The sequence below is a fragment of the Vipera berus genome (genome assembly GCF_964194415.1).
Source record: "Vipera berus genome assembly, chromosome: 4".
NCBI classification, from domain to species: Eukaryota; Metazoa; Chordata; class Lepidosauria; order Squamata; family Viperidae; genus Vipera; species Vipera berus.
Window position 1 is genome coordinate 32,187,435 of NC_138206.1, and position 21,437 is coordinate 32,208,871.

At 37.7% G+C, this 21,437-nt stretch overlaps 1 protein-coding gene across 1 annotated transcript in view; it reads left to right on the top strand.

Annotated features, from left to right (window-relative positions):
* The window catches only part of CCDC181 (coiled-coil domain containing 181), a 289,422-nt gene extending 268,333 nt beyond the window's left edge, over nucleotides 1-21,089 (top strand). The window contains exon 7 of the transcript XR_014026379.1: nucleotides 21,062-21,089. The gene's annotated coding sequence lies outside the window, so the exon portion shown is untranslated. The remainder of the gene's footprint in view (nucleotides 1-21,061) is intronic.
* Nucleotides 21,090-21,437: the final 348 nt, after the last annotated feature.

Sequence of the window (21,437 nt, forward strand, 5' to 3'; positions counted from 1 at the left end):
CTACTACTATTACTACTATTATTATTATTATTATTATTATTATTATTATTATTATTATTATTATTATTATTATTATTTTACATTAGTGGGTGATACTAGATAAGCCTGTCCTGCATATTACATTGATACACTGTAGTCTCATAAATAAAACCAGGGGGTATCAGTCTGGGAGCTGAGAGAATACTGGGAATAGAGGACTATGACTAATTGGTTAAACAGCACTTTGACACATAATTACACAGTTGAGAAAAACTAAATGCAGATATAACGGATGCTTATTGAGAACTTTCTAGAAAAATGTACAGTTCCCATAATTTTCACAATCACCCATGTACACATTAAATCAGAGTCAAAAGTAGTTGCTCTCATTTTCTCCTACTTTTTCATTTTCAGTGCATGGGTCAAGTAAAGAAACTAGAATAAACTGAAGGCATTTTAATTAAATTCAATAGATGGGAAATCATACTGGAGGATTCCATTTCACGATTTCACCTTTCCTGTCAATCTAAAGGGTAATTTTATATTAAAATGAAATGCATGAAGAAAAGAAAGTTATAGAAAATACTTCCCTTAATTGCCAGTTGTCAAATCCTAACCAAGTTTATTCTATTCTTAAATCTGGATTTCTGTCTGCGCTAAATCAAAAAAGCATCTTGTGGCATCTTAAAGACTTGCTGATTTCTTATCATATAAACTTCGATTACTCAGAGGACAGTTCATCAGTTTAGGCTTAATCAGACCAATTCATCAATTAATTCATAACCAGAATATCAATTGCATCATGATATCATGGTGGAACCTCCATTCTTTCACACTTGTGTCACACATATGTAGGTAAGGGGCTGAGTTTGCCTTGTACTATTATGATGGACATCTTTTCATTTATCCCATATTGCCCAACTCCTCAGACCACTGTGTTCATTAGATGCATGGGGTATGCAATAGAGGTATAAATAGGAATATAAAATAGAGCATTCTCTACACACATCTGTTGCTGAAAGAGATGAAGATAGCTTAAGGAAGTGGAAATAGCGAAAATGCTCAAGAATGAACATTAAACTGAAGGAGTTACTAACAGACAATGCCTGATGAACTAATGTCTGTTAGACTGACAAGAGTCAAAGCAAAATGAATAACTCAACATCAATGGGGAGACCCGTTCAAGTCTATCCCCAATTGTCGAAGTTCATTAGGTGACTTGGGACCTGAGTTCTTGTGAGGAAAATGGGAGGAGAAAACATAAAGTGTGCAACCTTGATCTCCCATTGACATATAGTAAATTATTCCTGGGAACCAGCATGACCCTGTGTTTAATTTCAATGGGATATTAATATTCTTGTTAGTATTGTCAACGTTCAGTTTCACAGCAAGCTCTAAGTAAGCAAACAAGCTAAGTGTCACAAATTCTGTTTTATCTTTGAACCAAACTTCTCAGCTTCAGCTGAAAAAATGAAGACAATTTACCAAACAAATATTTTACCACTGACTGTGATTGTCTACTCCTCTACATCCCTCCACCTCAGACATATTAGGCAAAGTTAGGCAGTGACTATCAAAGGAGAAAATGTTATAGCTAAGGAAAATGTGAGTATATGTTGGAAGCCAGAGTTCTCTATATTTGCTCTATATGCAGGCTGTTGCTCTCAGGAGCAATGGAACATGCATTCCTCTCTCTAGTTTTGGAGTAAAATTCACCCCTCCTTCTGGTCACCTTTCATTTGTGGGAAGCACGAGTGCCATTTTGTGTTAGGGTGGTACAGTTCTTGAAATAATTTGAGACCTGCATTTTCTTCCCAAAGAAAATAGAAGAATCCCTTTCAGTAAAGCAGAGCCTTAGAAGAAGAAATCTTCAAATAAGAAAAATGTAGAGGGTTTTTTTCCCCTTTTCTTTTTGTGCTACAAACAAATATTTGGAAAGATTCTTGGTGACTGTCTTGCTGCATTAGTGGGTGTTTCAGTTTCTCTTGTACAAATGGGAGAGAGCAGAGGCAGATGTCAGGCTGTTTATTAGATATCGGTGCTACAACAATGTGATATGACACTCAGCAGCTGTTCTACTGGCCACTTTCTCATTTTTACACTCTTAAAGTAGGGAAAGAACAGATGGCTGAAGAAGAAATCCAAGATTTCTGTCTTTTTTCTCCAACATGTTTTTATTAAGTTTATCATAGCGCGTACATGGGGAAAAACAACCACAGTAAATTTCAGCGACATTGCTGAAATTTCCTTCAGCAATTTTACTTTTTAATCCAAAATTCCAACAACTTTTGTGCTTAACTTTAGTGGAATGTGGGTTTAGTTCACATAGAATGGATCATAGAACAAACCAATTCAGAATTATCATTCAACGCAAGCCTCAAATTGTTACATTTCAGTCACATTATGTGAAGATCCAACTCCTTTGAGAAATCCATCACGCTGAGAAGGAAAGAGAAGTCCAGCAACAAGGCAGCCATACAAATGGATAAAGGAAGGAAGGTGGATAATGCCCATGTATACACTATTGGAAAGACCTGAAGGGCCAGGCTGGAGAGAAATCATCTCAGAGATTGTTTATCTGTGTGATTGTTAAAATTGGATACCAACTTAATTGCACATAAGCATTCAAAAAATACTCCCCCGTGCATAAACATAACTTTATATTTTTAAATTTTATTTTAGCCCTAAGAAAATCCTCACTGAAACTGTCTCAGTGGGCTGTCATTATTAATTTAATAATAAATATATAGCGATCTCTGTACAGAAATTCTGAAAGATTTCTTCTTTTCTAATATATAAAAATATGATTGTGGAATGCAGTGATAGGTAAGACTAACACAAATGGCTCACAAGCCTTCTTAGCACACAGTCTCCTGAATGTATTTTTAGTTAGTTAGCTGGTTAGTTTACTTTGGAGGCCACCTAATTTTATAATGCTTCTAAGCTGTTTACAAATAAAAGAGGGGGGGAAAACATGTTCAAAAGAGAAGACAGCCAACCAGAAGAATAAACACCCAGTTTTAAACCAGAGTAAACAAAGCTAAACTAAAAGGGAAATTTTTATTATATGATTAATTCTTTGAGCAGGTAACAGGTCTGTGTTATCTGCTCAGCATGTATTTGGAATTTCCTGACATGAACCTGGTCTCAGCACAAGTGCTTCTCATCTGTAAATATTTTCAGAAAGTTGGTTTTTTGGGGAGGGTTGACATAAGCTGACCTGCAGCTGGTGGCTTGGCTGTTCTTTGGATTTATGTACTCTGTATGTAAATTGATGTACTACACTTTTAAGCAGAATTTGTATATGATTTGGGTGGTTCTAAATTAGAACAAGATACTACATAGAGCAAAAGCCCCATAATCTTTAATACATGTGTAGAAAAGAGACTTTTAGCTGTTTAATACCACACCTGCCATCTTGCATTTATTCATATGCATATTGAATAAAGTCTTCTTTGGGTCAGGAAGGTTACTATTCCAAAGATCCTATCTTTGGAAAGCACTCTATCTAATGCATTATTAAGAAGAAATCTGGCACTGGATACTTGGCAATATACTTGAAAATGTCAGTGATAACTTGAAAATTTGGTCACTGTTGTGTTTTTAAAAACCAGACATAAAATCTACTAATAAAACAAAAGAAGAACCGAATTGGAAGAATTTATTTCTGCTACTCAGTGTTTTGACCGAAGTATAGCATTAAATTTTGAGGTGACTACAATAGCTTAGTGTTTTCCTAACAATGAAAAAGAATTACATCAACAAAAAGTAAAATTAATACCCAAATACTTTTTCTATTTATGAATGATTTCATATACCTTTTCTATTTTTCCTTTTCTTCTTCCTCTTTCTTGTGTTCCCTTTTTTCCTCCTTTTCCCCAACTTATTTAGCAGCTATTCAAATAGCTATTGTTATGCATACAGTACTGGAAATAACATTTGTTTAAGATCTCTTCTTCCAGCTAGCCAGCCAAAAACTATCTCCTAAAAATCTCTCACCAACGAGGGTTTCAAAATATGAAATCCAATCAAGGAGCATTCAAAGAGCAGGAGATATCTCTATTTTGTCCAATGGTATTAGTTACTACTGTATATACATCCAAGTTTTGTTTCAGTTGGTTGGCTTCCCATAAATCACAAGTTTCACAAGAGTCAATCATGACTATAAATTTCCATTCATCTTGGAAGACAGGTACTCTCTGTACTTGAATTGCAATTAGAACTGCAATGCAAATATCAGTTATTGGTTGAATGCAATGTTTTGTTTAATTTTGTTTCCTGTTTTATTCATTCAACTGCTAAGAAAAAATTCTCACTGAGCATACCTTCATTGATTTATTGCATAACTGCTATCGCCTGTTGGCATTAGGGATAATGTTGTGAGATACTTTGGGGGAGACAATTACAGTATTTAATAATGGTAGGTAACATTCTAAGCTAATAAGCAAAGTAACTTTGCATATATTCAATATATGCAGTTTATTTTACAGTGAATACATTTATAAATGCATATTTAGTGAGAAAATATATTCAAAATAGGATAAATGAAGAAAAACTGTTTTGAATATCCTATTTAATTTTGAATAGTTTTGAAATGTAAAGTTTAAAATCAAGTAAGATGAAATGGTTTTATAAAATAACCCATCTTAACTTGAAAATCAACTGATCATTTCAGTCATAGATGGTTCAAAGCTTGGCTACTAAACTAATACATAAATAAACTTTAGAACAGGAAAGAAAATATAACTGTCATATGATTTTTGAAATGGGCATAGTAGTTCCTTTATTATTGCAGACTGCAAGATTTCAAATTACTAATTATTGAATTAGTCATATCTTCTTTTTGACGCATATTCACTGCTTTAGTGCTCTCACTGACCACACATCCTTCAAAATAGCATCTGATTTGTTGTGTTCCTCCTTTTCTACTCTGGTGAGCTTCTTCCACATAAAATTATGTTTGGCAGACATAATGGACTGATTTTTACCTCTGCCAGCAGTTAGCAGTTGTGCCAGAAAAGGAAATATAAATCTCTCTCTCTCTCTCTCTCTCTCTCTCTCTCTCTCTCTCTCTCTCTCTCTCTCTCTCTCTCTCTCTCTCTCTCTCTCTCTCTCTCTCTCTGTGTGTGTGTGTATGTATATGTATATGTATGTATGTATGTATGTGTGTGTATATGTATATGTGTGTGTGTATGTATGTATATGTCTGTGTATGTGTGTATATATGTATATGCATGTATGTGTATATATATGTTTGTGTGTGTGTATGTATGTATGTATATGTGTGTGTACAGTATGTGTGTGTGTGTGTGTGTGTGTGTGTGTGTGTGTGTGTGTGTGTGTGTGTAGGGGCGGGGGCTGCTGGCAAGGAAATGGTGAAAGAAGAATAGTAAAGGAAACTCTGGCAATAGAAAGCAAATGAGATAGCATCCCTTTTGTCTGAGAAAAAAAAGTTTCTAAATATTACATAAAATGATGAAGAAGAAATCCTTTCTCCCTGATAGTACTTCTGTTTTCACTTTTGCAGGTGAGCCATGGAAGGAAGGAAGGAAGGAAGGAAGGAAGGAAGGAAGGAAGGAAGGAAGGAAGGAAGGAAGGAAGGAAGGAAGGAAGGAAAGGAGGGAGGGAGGGAGGGAGGGAGGGAGGAAGGGAGGAAGGGAGGGAGGGAGGAAGGGAGGGAGGGAGGGAGGGAGGGAGGGAGGGAGGGAGGGAGGGAGGGAGGAAGTTTGGTCTAGTGGTAAGGCTCCAGACTAGAAACCAAGAGAGTGTAAATTCTAGTCCTACCTTAGGTATGAAAGCTGGCTAGGTGGCAGTCACATCCTCTCTGAAACTTAGGCATCTCACAGGGCTCTTGATGTGGGGATATTGGAAAAGGAGGGAGTTTGGGGTATGCTTGCTGCCTTGAGTTATTTTAAAAAAATAATGAAGTTGGAAAATAAATAAATAAATACTTAAGAGTTTCATTATCAATATCACTCCAGTGATTGCCTGCCTTTAGAAGTAGTTTATCTGATTCTTTTTCTCTGCATTTTCCTGAAGCCATGTAACCTCAGTCCCCCAGTACTGACATCAACACTCTTCCCTTCAGGCAGTTCCCACTGAAAATTTTGGGCTCCATTCCATGCTCACATTCTTCTTGTTCCCCTCCACCCTTGGACAATCATCTCCCTCTTCTTTCACCTTGCTAGAAATCAGAAAAATTGAGGGAGTCTCATTTTCATTCAGTGTGACCTATAAAGATTTTGGCACCTTTGTGGTTATGAGAAACAACAGCTGCAAAATCCAAAACATGGGAGTGGATATATGTGTTGTCCTTGATCCAGAAGGACTTTTCAGATTTCCTGTCCCAGAACCACCAGCTTCCAAGTGGAATAAAAATCACAGGAAACTGAAAGGCCATGAAGATTGTATAGAGTTTCTTTTAAAATATCAAAGAGGTTCACATTGAAGCAAAACAACTTTATAAAAAGGATAAGCTCATTAGCCTTCTCCTCTGGCATCTAAACAACTGAATTATATGTCCTGAAACAGTTACTTTGGTATCAACCAATAACATATTGAAAATTCAGACAGTATGGAACAGGATCCTGCTGCATCATCCATTCCACACGTTAATACATGTTCCTTCAGACCTTGAGCAGGCAAAAGTATCCTGACAAAAAATTTTCTACTTTAATTGTTGTTCCCTATTATGCCTCACTAAGGAAGACAATTGGACCTTGTAGATTTGATGGAGGAGGAAGTAAAGAAAATGATTGGTAGATTCCTTACCCTTATTTCCCCTCCCATAAAACATCACTGGCTGGCAGAAAAACATTCACCAATCACTCTCCTTAATGTAGGAAGGAAGTGAGTTTTGACAGATGGCTAGACTTGGGAGTTTACACCATCTGTCAAATCTGCCTCTGGTTTTTATATCCTTTGTGTAGCTGCCCTCGAAGGAAATCAGCTAGTAGCGAGGCTCCTTTTGAACATGTTCTAATAGTGCTATTCTAGAATGGTTTATTGTTTCAAGAACCTATGTTTAAAGTAGCCCTTAAAACTATGAGGCAGATAGAGGGGGATGTCAGAGACAAAAGTAAAATAGGAAGGATATCTCCCACATTATATACTAAACATGTCCCATGTCTGCTAGATCTTTTTGGGTTAATTGGCAAGCATTGGTAGGTCATCTGCATGTGCCACCTCTTCCACTTCTGTCAAGTGTTTGGTTGCATGAACAGATTGTCCCAGAACAGAAATAATCCAAGAGTTACTTACTATCTTTCAAATAACCTTAGGCACAGTCCATGAAAATCAGTCATGGACTCCCCCTTTCCTCTAGCATGCATAGGAACCTGGTTGTTTCATCTCCACTCAGATAAAGTAGCCTTAATAATATGATGATTGAGGAAAACTTAGTCAACCACACGTCAGCTAGATGGCTCAAAAAAAAATCTTGTACAGAGGACTCCTGGTCTCTTTCTATTTGCTCAGCATGAGTCTGGTAAATGAAAGGATAAATGTGGTATCCTCACATATTGCTGCTTTTCAACATACACACTTTCGTATAGTAAAGATGCTTGAGCTTCACAAAAAAGGACTTTCAGAACAGCTTAAATGTGTGCACATAAGGACCCCCTTATATGACACTTCCTACATGGACAGATCTCTCCAGAGAAGCCAGTTATCTAGTCTTTCCTGCAGGTTACTCCAAAATAATTACGAACTTCTGTGTTGTTTAGCAAAATACATTTGACCATGGTGTTCAAATACCAAAAATGACTTATGTGTTTACTAAATGCTTTCAGCTATGTTCACCTACATCTTAAGGCAATGATACCTTCTTTGCTACCAGAGAAGGTGAAATGGTGATTGGAGATTGGGTTTGGTGTTATGGAGATCATTGAATATAATCATGCTTCCTGTCATATCAAGGGAGCAAGTGAACTGAATTTGGGATGGGCTAATTTAAATCTTAAGGGATGCGGTGGCTCAGTGGGTTAGGACGCTGAGCTTGTCAATCAGAAGGTTGGCAGTTTGGCGGGTTGAATCCCAAGTGCCGTGTAACAGAGTGAGTGCCTGCTACTCGTCCCAGCTTCTGCCAACCTAGCAGTTTGAAAGCATGTAAAAATGCAAGTAGAAAAATAGGGACCACTACGGTGGGAAGGTAACAGCATTCCGTGTGCCTTTGGCGTCTAGTCATGCCGGCCACATGACCACGGAAGACGTCCTCAGACAAACACAGCCTCTTCAGCTTTGAAATGGAAATGAGCACCGGCCCCTAGAGTTGGAAATGACTAGTACGCATGTGCGGGGGAACCTTTATCTTTACCTAATTTAAACCTTACTTTTAAGATTTCATAAAAAGAATTTAAATGAGACCAACCTAAATCAGGTCAGTGGCTGATCTTACTTCTCCAGACCTAAAATAACAATTGATTACAATGCAGTTTAAATCAATCTTGAAATGCAATGGATGTGGATGTACACAAGGGAATCTCACAGTGAAAATGTCTCAAAATGTACAATTGCATTAATGAGGATGACTCAAAACTAAGATTTTACATAATTTTCATCCAAACTTTCATAGTTTTTGAATTCTAGTCTAGCTACCTACGTACCTTAGTATAAATAATTCCATTTGAATTATTCTAATGAAAAAGAGTTACACACCTTTAGAACAACATTAATGGGGAATTTTCTAGCTGATTTAATTTGGTTGCTTTATGGAATTACTAGGGTAGGACGTCAGCCAAGTGACAGCATGGCTAACCTTTTGTAATAAGAGCTGGCTCTTATAGTATCGAATGGAAATCCCAGGGTTGTAGATTAGATTAGGGGTGAAAAATCCCAGAAGGCAGTAAGGGCAACCTATTTCCATAATATCACTATAACAAAATTACATGTTTGTGTACATGGGAATAATTTGAACAATTATGTAGGGTTTGGCCCCAAAAGACATTGAACTTTGTTAAATTAGGCAGAGACATTTTGTCATGAGAAATATCCCATGAACTCCACAATACCAATCCACAATAAGTTATGGACTTATTGCAGTTTCCAGATGTTCTTCAAGGACAATCCAGAAAAAGGTTTTTAAGTGCACAAGTTGTGCAAGGCCATGGCCACAGCTGCCACTTGTTCCTCAAACAAGAAATGTGAATCCTGGAAGACCTCCAAATTGTGTACCAGTTGTTTAGAGTAAGGCAAACTCATTTCGGACACCCAGACCCTTGTTCCTTAGGAGCAACCATTCTGCTTATGCAATCATGTGCGGATGGAATAAGGGCCCATAAATACTGGTGTTTTACTGACCTTACTGCTCCAAGGTCTACCCTAGTAATAGCTCTAGCTATTCTAGAAATTCTCAGCTCATGTAAAGTTTCCAAGATGGCCCTTGGAGCTGATCTGGAAAACATTGCTGAAACATAGCTAATAAGTCAATTTTCTGAATCTGGAGCTTATGCAACTCATTGAAGAACACAGTGAGTTATGCATCATGCTATCATCTCTTAGTTAAAGCTCCAAAAGGAAATTCATGAACAAACTGGGAGTTATTAATAAATATACAGTTCAAAAAAGAACAGAGATCATTCAGTTAGGAGGTGACATAATGAATATAGATATAAGACCCTGGAGCACAACATTGTCATCTAGTTAAATAGATATAATCTTGCCAACGGCTGGGGAAACATGCAAATATTTTAGCTAGAGATGGAAATGACATGAAGTGATTATATAGCATAGGAAGTGAACTCTGAGCTTTCATGATGTATGTAAATTGCAAGTCTGTTAAGGTTACTCTGATTATATATTTAGTAAACAACCAACAAACCAATCTTAGAACCCTTATAATGGAACTTCTGTTATTAATTCAAATTTGATCTAGGTTTTAGTGATTGCGCGGAAAGTCCTGGATCGGGAGGCAAAACCAGATTGCCAATGGGAATGCAACTGATCATTATTCCTCTGTGCCTACACCAGCTAATGTTACCTAAAAAGGCTGATGCCATAAGCAATTTGTTAATCTGCTGCAATATTTCTTGAGTTTTTCCTGCAACAGGTTAATATAGCTATCCATTTCAAAACAAATGTCCAGATAATTATACAAGCAATACATTACCATTGAATTTACACATCCTATTATAGTTTATGGGTGGATATAGTTGCCAAGTGGTGTAAAAATGCTGATTGCGATCATACAAGATTGAACATTTTGCGCAACTTTTGCTATACCTTTTTTAAAGAGATATAACAAGAAAGACACAAAGCTGCCCAGAATCACTTGGTTGAGTTGGACAGCTATAGAAATTGACTGACTGACTGACTGACTGACTGACTGATTGATTGAAACCACTGACAGCTGCATGTCACTTATAACCAAGGTCACAGCCACCTCTAATTAGGCCTTAACAGCTGTAGAGCATGGGTGTCAAACTCGCCATGTCATGTGATGTGTCACGATGTATCGCAACTCTTTTTGCATTGCCGGCAATGGGGTGGGCGCGGCTTCGGTTTGATGAAACTGGCTCGCGTGCCAGCAGTTTAACACCCGTGCTGTAGAGGGAAGTCTCAGTCAAACATCTGTTATTTTGCAAGTTGTCAGCAGTGTTGATGTACATGGAAGGAAGATCATGTACAGTTTAGCACTTCAATTTCATCAGGGGGCACCATCCATCTAGTCTCAGAAACTGAGCATGGTTGAATCTAGTTAGCATTGGCTGGATGGTCACCAGAAAATAAAGAGGTGATGGACTAGACATCCTTGAAAAAGGTAGAGGCAAACCATATTGCTGTCACAAAGTCTGCAAGGGCATGGGCATGAAGACATCAAGAGCTGAATGCAACTTGAAGCAGCTGGTAGATTTTCTTTGAGCAATGTTGAGTCTTATTTTTAATGTGGAAAATATAACTGAACAAATTCCAGAAAGTTGGATTAAGGTACTCGGTTAGAAACTTGGAAATCATGAGTTCAAGTCATTTGTTAGGCATGAAGCCCATTGGGTGGCTTTGGGCCAATCACTTTCTTTCAGTCCTAGGAAGGAGATAAGGGCAAACCACTTCCAAAAATATTACCAAGAAAACTGCAAGCTGCCCAAGTTGTTGCTGTGAGTCAACATTGACTTGAAATCCCCTGCCCCCCCAATATAAAATACATTCCAAGGCTGCTATGGTTAGCTTTCTCCAGCATTGTATGATTTTACCTGGCTGATAAGCACTTTTAAAAAAATAGCCAAAGTATTTTATCTTATTTTAAAAGCTATTGTTCATTTGTAAATGCTGCACAGGTTTGTTAAGCTTGAATTGGTACAAGAATCACATCTGATATTGCTGAAGAACATTATGTTCTTTTATCTGTAATTTATGTAGACTTAACAGTTTTACATGCACAAATACTTTTGAAGAGCTTTCTGTAATTTTAAAAAAACAGACTACTTTCACTGTGATTTGTAGTCTCATTCACATACCACTGTGCACCATAATTTAACATGAAAAAGTAAGCTTTGGATTAGTGTACTCCATCACCTATGATGGTGCCAGAAAAAAGTTGGAAAGTTTGTCCCAGTTTTAAAAGACACAAACTATAAATAATTTATTGAAATGAAATAAAATTAGATTGAAAAAAGATGAAAAAGAGCCATTCTACAAGTTTTTTTTGTTTCCTCTTCCCTTTGAATGCCTACCATTTCAGCTGTTTGTGCTAAGAAATTCAGCTGCTTTCAGTATAGTATAAGAATTTTATAGCATAAGAGGCAGATTTGTCTTCATTTTCTTTTTTTGCAGGACTACTGTCTTTTTATATTCTAAAGAGACTTTTTTTTAAAAAAAAAACTGCTCTAGCATAGCTGACTCAGGAATTCTGGGAGTTGAAGTCCATGAGTCATAAAAGAGCCGAGGTTGCCTACCCCTGGGTTATTGGAAACTGGAAGACAACACAGTATTTACCTGTATCAAAAGTGGAATGGGGAGGAGAGTACAAAAACCAAAGGTTTAACTACAGTTTATTGAGGTTTAAAGGCAACCTGTTTTCTAATTTTTCATTGCAATATTTCAGGTTCTTCACTTCTAGGAACAACAAAAATCTCAAGACAGCTTTTTGCAATTCTTTTGAAAAAAAACAAGAACTGAAGATTTATATATGCATTGTGATATATGTTTTCAGATGCACAATTTGAGCAGAGGGGAAAGTAACTACCAGTACTAATTTTTAAAGCAGCATCAGGATTGCTCAAAAGCGTGGCCTCTGGAGGCCTCTCTACAGCTCTGTCTTGCCAACCAGCTGCAAAACTGAGAATTCAGCCTTCACTGGCTACAGTCAGACTGCCAAAGTATTTATGTATACATCCCATATAATCAAGTAAGAAGTATGTTCAGTGCTATAAACCTAAACTATCAATCAATATCAACAAATCTAATCATCAATAAACAATGTTTATTTTTTTAAAAGATCTTTGACAATTAGAAAATGAGGGGAAAAAAGTCCATCTTACATGATGGTAGGACAAATCCAGAAGTATATTGTGCAATTATTTGGCTAGTTTTAATGGTGAGTGAGGAAGACTTTGAGCAACAGGGTGAAGAGATGCTGCCTAGGGAATGATCAGATAAGACAGGGACAGCCTGCAGTTACATAATGAGTGAAAAAAGAGGCTCAGAAACAATCCTCCCTAACAGCTCAGGCTGTAAACAAAATGGCAGGAGACTTGTACTTTCTGACTTCCAAGATTCTGTTAATGTAGCCTTACAATAAAGTAGAACGAGCTCATCTGATCTGTTCTGTATCAGGAATACCTGAGAAGGGTGACACTAGCGTACTGAAAAGCTTAATATATAGAAACCCAGGTTGAGAGTTGTCCTGGAGGCATAAAAGAAGCTAAGAGACATTTGGTGTTACGTTGGTCTACAGAAAATTGTTTTCACTTAAGAATGTCATTTGTTCACAGGAAATGAAAAAAAGAGGATATATAATCATTAGAATTAAATATCCATATTTATAAATAGGCTAGAATAAAATAAAATAGGCAATGCAATTACTACCTCATCCTATTTATATTATTTCATTTCTTTTTTTTTTAAACAGAAGACAACATGGCAAATTCTTCCTTTGGAGGTGATTTCAATTAATAACAATATAAACTCCCAATCAGAAGCACTTAGGCTATTTCAAAAACTGCAAAGTGCTGATTTCTTACACCATATGGATCAAAGGGGACACATACAGTATCGTATCCTCCTTTCATTTGTTTATAAAATTCCCTCCTAATATAGAAAGGAGAACTTCCTTGTCTTGCATGCTTTGGTTACAGAAAGGTCCTGGGCTATTTTGATCTATTGCAGACATGCCAGGAAATGCAAGGCTATTGGCAGCCTCTTAAGCATTTGGGAACAAGCATCTTCTGGAGAGCCTTCAGTGCTGGTAATGTTGGCACTGAACAATCACCTTGACATCTCAACAATGTGTTTATTGGTTCGATACAGTTCTTAAAGTCTTTTTATGAATGCAGTCTTTCCAAGATGTCCTTAATACAGTTCTAGGTCCTTATAGAAAAATCACACAATCATAATTTTAATAATAATCATTTAGCCAAATGAGAATGCATATTTAAATATTTGAAGTTGAAAGGAACTCTTCTCCAGATAAAAGGAAACTCCACTAGAAAATAGCAATAGATATGCTAACTATACATCTCCTTATAAAAAATTCCATAATTGAAAAGCCATTATTCTCCTTAATAGAGCACAGCTCTGCAAAATGTTAGGTTAGTTTTTCCTAGCTAGATTTCAGTTGATTACCTGATAAACTTGTAAAAGGGAGCAGTCAGTGACAATTGATTTCTCCTGTTGAATAAAGAAGTACTCTAAAAGTTGATCCTTTGGGAACTGTGTACAGCCTCCAACCAATATCAAATGAATCTTTCTGTCCAGTTAATAAGATTTCCCATCCACAATATTTCCATTTGGTCTAGAAAAACTTCAGTTTATTTTTCTTCATTGATCCACAAAAATTTGAAATCACTTCCTACCACCTTTTATAGATTATAAAGTTCCCCAGGAATTGGTACCTAATAAACAAAATTAAGGTACTGCATCATCATGGAAATATTCCAGCCTATATCTATGCAGCATGCTATTAAATAAGAGTAAATTACAAATCAAAGGATGAATTTACAACAGTAGGAATAATAATAACAAGGCAAATTATCTGTGGAGATTCAAACATAGCAATCTTGTCATTCCATATGTTGCAGGAATATCTGAAAAGCTCAGGAGGATTTTTAACCAAGAAAACATATACAGTATGTATACTTTAAACCCAAGAAGACACTAAGGGCTTGTCCATCCCAAAGATAAAACACCAGACAAAAACTGAGCAATGATATATATGCAATACAATGCAGTGAGACACTGAACTATACATTGGTGAAACAAAACAACCACTTCACAAACTCATTGCACAACATAGGAGATCAAATCCATCAGGAAAAGATTCAGATGTCCATCTGCATTTGAAAGACACATTTTGTGTCTTGAAGACACATTTTGGATAGAGAGGATCATTGTTTGAAAGAGGTGTAAAAGAGGCCATTTATATTAACATTGAGCAGCCCTCTCTCACCAGAGGGAGGGTGGATAAGACATCACCTATCTCCAGTCTACCATGCAGCTCTTGCAGCAGTGCCAAGAAGATTTCACAACCAACTGCACCCTGAGGGTAAAGATAGACCCCCAAGAGCTCTCACAGAGACTGCTAATGGACCAGATGAAAGAAATACAAAGAAATACAATCCTTCCATTCCCCCACCACCACCAATACAATCCTTCCATTCCCCCACCACCACTGGGTCAGAACCTATTCTCCATCCTTCCCCCCTGTCACAACTGATGAAGTTTCTTAGATGAAAAATGAAAAGTTTTGTTCTTCTTCCTCAAGGAAAAAAACAGTCCAGTTGCCTTTTGAAAAAGCACTTTTGAAACAACAGTGCATACTATTATACTATGTAGTAACATCTGATCAGGCTTGGCTATTAGATAGTTGTTAAATGTGAGTGGAACTTGTTTGCTTGTTTGCTTGCTTGCTTTTGCCATGGTATATCTTCATATTTTTCTATATGGAAAATCTAAGCTATTATCTGATCGCTAATTACTTCTTGTTATAAAGCTTGGTTTATAGGCAAATAATAATCCGCAGCATTATTCTCGCTACTATGGTAAACAATATTTAATAATTCTGAGTTATCTTAAATAATAGCTTTTCCCAGAATTATCCACTCTGGTATTTCTTAAGTTCACAACTTTAAGCTGTGTAGACTACAGCTGTGAAAAAGCAGCCTTTTAAAGCTGCTGAGAAACACTACTCTATTTGAATTTAGGACCTCTTTCTTTTAGGCACTTACCTAGCCATTTTAGCTTCCACTGTACACATTTGCCAGTCCCTTACCGCAGAATTTGAGAAGTCCTTTTTACCTAGTGCTGCATCAATATTATTGCCATTTTGCATTACAAAAGGATCAAGTCCAGTCTGCCCTGAATCAGAACCTTTATTTCTTGCCTGAAATAGTAACTCTGGCCTTACATTACATCATTGGTTGTTTGGATCCTCTTCCACCTGATCTTCTTTCTGATCCTTCAACTTTAAAAATACATGTTAGAGAACAGTTATTCCTTGGATGACAGCTGCTCAAGTTAGTCACTATGTGCTACACTCATATTACAAAAGTTTTAAATGTACAGATGAAGGAGGAAAATAATACTGATGTAAACTTGCTTAACCTCCCTATTATTATTTCTTCCCTGTATTTTTTATTTCTTCACTGGGAATCTGGAGGATCATCTATAAATAATATAAATGATTAATGTAAAATATTTAGATCCAGGACTCAGGAGCAGCTTACAACAATTAAAGCTGCAAACTAGGAAATTTCTATGCTCAAGTCACTAGATTAGGTAGAATTAAAAATACTATCAGTAAATACCTACAGTAAATCAAACCTGATATTCTTAACATCTATTTTATAGATTTGGGGCAGGCTGCAAGAGAAAGTGCCAACCTTTCTATAAATCTTGGTAATATCATCTTCTTATCAACTGCTGAATAACATGTATCATGAGTTACTTTGACCCAGAGTCACTTTGTAGTCGAGATGGGTGGCATAAAAATTAAGGAAATAATTAGATAATAGATAGATAGACAGACAGATCACACAAGCGTTTCCAAAGATTTTGCTTTAGGATTCCACGTGCAAGCGTGTCCAAATGTCAACTCTATTCCTTAAATATTTCTATAATTCTGTTGGTGTTGCAGTCAGATGATTCTAAGAATAGGGGAGTATTTATTGGGCACTTTAGGCTGGTAAGGGCCTCTGGGCACTATCCTCCAGGCCATCCTGCTTTGGCCCATGGGATAATTAAACACAATCCAGCTGGGCTCTTCACCAGTAGTAACCAGGTTTCCAAGCCAATTTCAGTTCAAAGGCCAGATCAATCCAATCTAATCACAGCTGAACATCAATGGTGGTGGTAGGAACAGCATACTGAAACAGGAGAGAAGAGTTGGCTATCTTTCATTTCCTTCAAACACAACTCTCCTTGCACGTATCGCCTGATGTAGGGGCTACTTTTGAAAATATTTTATTATCCCAAAAGAGACAATCAGCCAATAAACCATTTGAACTCGTCTGTGCAAAACCAGAGCATTTCTCAATCCCCTCACATCTTATGAAGACTTATTGGGAATGTTCTCTCACTGGCTGAAAATACCCTATTTAGTAGAAGAGGGAAAAAGCAAAACTAGAGAAATCCAGCCATCAACATAACTTTGTACAGCATAAAAGAACACCACCATTTGCCAGCAGCGTGCCTTTGGCAAGGTAGGAATCATTAACTGGGGCAGCAATGCTTTCCTGCCGTCTCAAGAAATTACAGAAAGTGTTGTAAGGAAGAACACTGAGAAAAAAACAAACCTGATAGGAACACTTATTCCTACCTTGTACAATTTTCCACTTTTAGTTGATTAAGTTCAGAGTAATTGCACTCCTTGTTTTGCTTAGAGCTAGTCCCTTGCACTTTGGTTTTCTTAAGAATGTTATGTGGCCTGAAACTAGGAAAATCCTTCACACCTTCCATTTCTGCCACCTTTCACTCAAGAGATTTTAATTTTGGGATGGCACAATTCTGCGTATGCCTTTGACTATGAGGGTAAAAGTTTCCCCAATTTTACTTTTCTCTATATTTGGGGATATATATGCAGGTAGAGCAGATGATACCACTCTAATGGCAGAAAGTGAAGAGGAACTGAAGAGTCTCTTGTTGCGAGTGAAGAAGGAGAGTGCAAAACGTGGGTTGAAACTTAACATTAAGAAAACCAAGATCATGGCATCCGGCCCTCTCAATTCCTGGCAAATAGATGGGGAAGAAATGGAGGTAGAGACAGATTTTATTTTCCTGGGCTCCAAGATCACTGCAGATAGGGACTGTAGCCAAGAAATTAAAAGAGGCTTGCTCCTGGCGAGGAAAGCCATGGCAAATCTAGACAGCACACTAAAAAGCAGAGACATCACCTTGTCAACAAAAGTGCATATAGTCAAGGCTATGGTCTTCTTCCCAGTTGCAATGTATGGCTGTGAAAGTTGGACGATAAGAAAGGCTGAGCACCAAAGAATTGAGGCCTTTGAACTATGGTGCTGGAGAAGATTCCTGTGAGTCCCTGGGACTGCAAGGCAATCAAACCGGTCAGTCCTAGAGGAAATCAACCCTGACTGCTCTTTAGAAGGCCAGATCCTAAAGTTGAAACTCAAATACTTTGGCCACCTAATGAGAAGGAAGGACTCACTGGAGAAGAGCCTAATGCTGAGAAGGATTGAGGGTAATAAAAGAAGGGGACGACAGAGAATGAGGTGGCTGGATGGAGTCACTTATTTTTTCCTCTGTGCAAGGAGTTTTATGACTAACAGTCTTGTCTGCCTGGAGATCCGATGACTACTTTGAGAGCATAGTTTGGTGGATAAAATGGCAGCATGCCTATTCTATCCTCCTTCCTAAACTACAGCTATGTCCTTTGTGTCTGTGTTATCTGGATGAAAATATTTACCAACCAACAACCAAGGCTGTGGAGGTCACATTACTATACTTCCTAAAGGGGAAAGAAATCTTTGCAAAGTCTGTACATCATATAACTGTGCTGGGATTATGGTGGCTTAAGGAGGAGGGACTGGATGACTGGTGGTATAGTTTGCATAAATCATGGTTTGGAACCAAACAGGGCCAGCATCATGGAGGCAGAAAATAAATGTTGTAACTAACTAAGAAAGGGTCTGTATCCAATAAAAGACTGCTTCAAAGGGTGTGAAAGGACAGGGTGAGAGCAAAGTAATATGAGGAAAAGAAACTGTGTTTATACCAAGAGGAAAAGTAGAAATACAAAGCACTTTCATCTCTGCAGTTTTTTCATTTAAGTGAAAATGTAAGTCAGTATCAAGCTGGTGATGACTCATGGCTTGTTCTTTCCCCTTTCTGGTAAAAGATGGGCGTAGAGGAAGGTCAGTCTGAGGACCAGTACTGAAAGGCAAGCTGCTCAATGCTGCGATGAGGAATTTCTCTGCTTCTTAGCTTCTCTCTGTGTCAACACTCAGATCGTGAACTGTTCAGATGAAAGCAGTTTGTGTAATAACCACAGGAGGGAGGTAACTGAGACTTCTTTCCCTCCACCCACTTCTTCCTGCCACAGCAGCTACTAATAGTTGTTGCAGTCAAACTGTTCTGTGCAAATAAAGAAATGTAATATACATCAGATGGTATTCTGTTAGTTGCCCAGGATAGAAAATCTCCTGGGACAAGAATAGCTGGTTTCATCACAAATTGGTTGATATTTCTGCCCAGGGCACTTTGTCTTTTCTTGATCTCTGGGTCCCTGTCTTAAAAAGAAAGCTGTGCAGCAACTTGAAAACCTTAACTATCATACAGGAGAAGTTCCAAATGGTCTGTCAATGTGATTAGCCAGAGGAGAAATGGAGAAAACAGAGCACACTGGAAGAAGATTTATGATTCGCTCTGGGCATTAGGAATGGGAGCTTTGCCTTTCAGGGACTTCTCATTAAATTGGATCTATCCAATCAGTGCAACTAATAAGTGGAGGGCCTAGAACAGGGGTGTCAAATTCCCGGCCTGCGGGCCGGACGTGTCATCCAGAAGCCATGCTCACCCCATTGCCGGCAATGGCAAAACTGTCCCAATACGTTGCGTGACGTCACATGACGTCGCGAGCTTGACATGTCTGGCCTAGAATAATACCATGATGTAGACAAAATGTTGCATCCCTGCCAAACACCCATATCTTATCTCCCCCTTAAAACCAGTTTAGATTTTTGGTATGGTTTATTGATCTGAAAATCATTCACACATTTCATAAATGTAGGCTGACATATCATTTGATATCCTCCAAAATGGCTCCCTGTGTAAATCCTACATTTTTTTTCCTGTCCAATTATATTCACTTTTTTTTCTTCTTGTCCCATGCTTTTTTAAAGAAATATTTTAATCTTTTTCTTCATTGCCTTGCAGCTTTGTAAAATATCTTAGGGATCACTTTTGACCAGAAATGAAGTAAAAATGTTTTAGTGTGTTGTGATCAGAGTGGTTAGTTTCATTACTACTGTCCTTTGTTAATGTAACATCCATGGAAAGTACATGATATCCTTATTTTTTTAAGTTATTTTACTCCCAGTATAGCAGCTTATTTGTCTGTCTCAGAAGAAAGCAAGAGGCACCAGGCAGAAACTTTTGCAGGGTTTACTTAGAGAATTGGTGGTGCCTTGTACACAATGCAGTCACCTACTTATGCAAAGTGGGTGACTAAAATGGGTGTCCATAGTGCCAGTGAAGTGTTTCTGATTGGGAGTAATATTTATAACCCACTTCATAAAGAGCAAAAAGTCTGCCAGAAGGCAGTTGAATGAGTGGAAAATCTGAGGCAAGGACTGGAAGTTCTTCAAGAGAAAGTCCAATCAAGTGGTTAGGAGGGAGAGTAGGAGTTACAAGTCATATCTGCAATAGTTTCCTCAGTACCTGTCTCTCATTTTAAAGACCATTTCCACAATGATAATGTGTGGCTGTGTGGAAATTATAATATTCAGGGGAGACTAGTTTTCTAAGGGTACAACCATAATGAGGTACATATGAATGCTAGTTTTTCATGCATATATAAAAAGTCAGCCCAGAAGAAGGTAATAACAACAACGCACTGGCCATATAACACTCCAGACTTAACAATTGTCGATAAGAAACACAAAAAAGTTTGGATAGTGCCTGGAGACAGCAAAATAGAAGAGAAAGAACTGGAGAAGATAACAAAATATGAAGATCTACAAATACATAGAAATAGAACGACTGTGGCAAAGGCAAGCAAGGGTAGTACCAATAGTAATAGGCACCTTGGGTGCAATCCCAAAACTTGAATACCATTGGCATTGACAAATTCGCCATCAGTCAATTGCAAAAGGCGGCCTTACTGGGAACAGTTTCCATCCTGCAATGATATCTGTAACACCATCAAACATCCACATCTGCCTATCCCAAGTCCTTGCTGAGGATTCGATAGGTAGGCAAAAATGCCAAACCCAGTCTGAACATCTGACAATAATAATAATAATAATAATAATAATAATAATAATAATAATAATAATAATAATAATAATAATAATAATAATAATAATATTTTCTTACATGCTTTCTGATTCTTCTAAAGTAGAAATGCCTTGGCTGAAGTAAGCCTGGGATTAAGAAGATAAGGACAAGGAAATCCATTACTCCCAGTAAGCCTGGGATTAAGAAGATAAGGACAAGGAAATCCATTACTCCCAAGAGACACTCCCAAGAGACCAGTGCTCTTCAATATCTTCATCAATGATTTGGATGAGGGGATAGATGGGGAACTCATCAAATTTGCAGACAACACCAAGCTGGCAGGAATAGCCAATATTCCAGAAGATAGGCTTAAGTTACAGAAGGATCTTGACAGACTTGAACTTTGGGTGCTATCTAACAAAATGAAATTCAATGATAAGGTTCTACATTTAGGCAAGAAAAAACAAATGCCCAGATATAGTATAGGTCAGGGGTCAGCAACCTGAAACGGTGAAAGACCCACTCGGAACCGGTTCCCTCACAAAAGGAAAAACTGGGAGCTGCAAAAAAATGTGTGCGCATGCGTGTACATGAACACATGCGCAGAACAGGGTTTGACTGAAGAGTGGAGCCAAGGCGAAATATGCACCTACCCTGCATATTTGAATTGATTGGTTGAAAATTTTTAGTCCCACTTTTTTTTTTGGACTGCACATGGCAGAGGACTGGGAACCGCAGGAGACAGCTGAAAGAGCCGCATGCGGCTCCGGAGCCACGGGTTGCAGACCTGTGGTATAGGTGGTACCTTGCTCGATAGTAGTAACTGTGAGAGAGATCTCAGAGTCCTAGTGGACAAT